This window comes from Schistocerca piceifrons, chromosome 1 (assembly GCF_021461385.2).
Source record: "Schistocerca piceifrons isolate TAMUIC-IGC-003096 chromosome 1, iqSchPice1.1, whole genome shotgun sequence".
Lineage (NCBI taxonomy): Eukaryota > Metazoa > Arthropoda > Insecta > Orthoptera > Acrididae > Schistocerca > Schistocerca piceifrons.
Genome location: NC_060138.1, coordinates 471,886,042 through 471,887,494, shown reverse-complemented (window position 1 = coordinate 471,887,494; position 1,453 = coordinate 471,886,042). Strand labels below are relative to the sequence as shown.

At 43.4% G+C, this 1,453-nt stretch overlaps 1 non-coding gene across 1 annotated transcript; it reads right to left on the bottom strand.

The window, feature by feature from the left end:
• Positions 1–259: 259 nt before the first annotated feature.
• Positions 260–333, bottom strand: Trnat-ugu. The gene has a single exon. It is a non-coding gene; the product is annotated as a tRNA-Thr (tRNA).
• Positions 334–1,453: the final 1,120 nt, after the last annotated feature.

Genomic DNA, 1,453 nt, shown 5'->3' with positions numbered 1-1,453 from the left:
CTTATACTCAGTACCTATTTAAAAACGGTGTGTTAATAAAAGTTAACAGCAAGTAACAATTTTTTTTCTTTTCTTTAATTCTTTTCTTTTTTTGGTGGTGAGCACAAAGTACATCCCTTCCCCCTTCCCTTGGTAATACATATTATGGAAATCACGTTGGTATTAGAGTTAACTGGCAACTTCATACATTCCAATGAAATGAACACCCTTAGCTGCTTACAAGCGTTGACATACGTCAACGGGGACAGATGAAAATGTGTGCCCCGACCGGGACTCGAACCCGGGATCTCCTGCTTACATGGCAGACGCTCTATCCACCTGAGCCACCGAGGATTTATCTCTGGCACGCCTCCCGCGAAACCGACATTCTTTACGTATTGTCCCGTACTACAATTGTAGTGCCCTCGCCCATTATACTCAATACTCCCGGCGCGTTGGCGATTCATGTAAGAGTTCGGGCACTGTATGTGCATTCGCACAGAAGAAGAAGATGGTCAAGTGGCCGGTGAGCCTTAACTATATATTTACTGGTTCAAATGGCTCTGAGCACTATGCGACTTAACTTCTGAGGTCATCAGTCGCCTAGAACTTAAAACGACTTAAACCTAACTAACCTGAGGACATCACACACATCCGTGCCCGAGGCAGGATTCGAACCTGCGACCGTAGCAGTCGTGCGGTTCCAGACTGAAGCGCCTAGAACCGCTCGGCCACCGTGGCTGGCTATGCCTTAAGTCCGTGTGGTTTATATCACCCCTCGTAGTTTTCAGTGTTAACATGTCCTAGAGCACTCTGAAAATGTTTTCCCTCATGATATGATTTGTTATAGCAATAGCCCCTGGAAGTTCTGGGCCTAGTAACTCAGTTTACTTAATACCTAAGTTTTTAGTATTTGCATGTGTTTAACAAGTTAAGCTGCCTATCACATTATTTTAGTTAATGTTTCGGGTCAACTGACAGTCTGCAAAACACGTTTCGACCCTCTACCAGTATTCCTGCACCTCGCCACAATTTTTTGGCATCATCACTTTTCTTTACTGGAAATAACAAGCCTCAGAGCCAGATTTATACATCAAGCACCTTGAGGTGGGGAACCAAAGGTCAGTAGCAAATATTTACGCACCTTTCTGCATTGACGTTAGCAGTACTACCTTCAAAAACAATAGACTATAGTCGGTGATGTGACCGATGTAGATTTTTTTTCAGTGGGGTTTTCGTCATGCCATTGAGATATAACAAACCAGTACAAAGTGACGAGGAAGTAAGTGGTAGGATCCTAGCTGTTCTGTACAGAAGACAACAGAGATATGTGGGAGAGTTCAGCAGAATTTTATGTGACGCTGAGATGCATACATTTGAACCGATGGCCGCCTTTTTGAACAGCCGCTATAAGGTTTAAATTGTTTTTGACAATAAGAGACAAAAAACTAACTGGTATTGCAGGCTGAGTCAT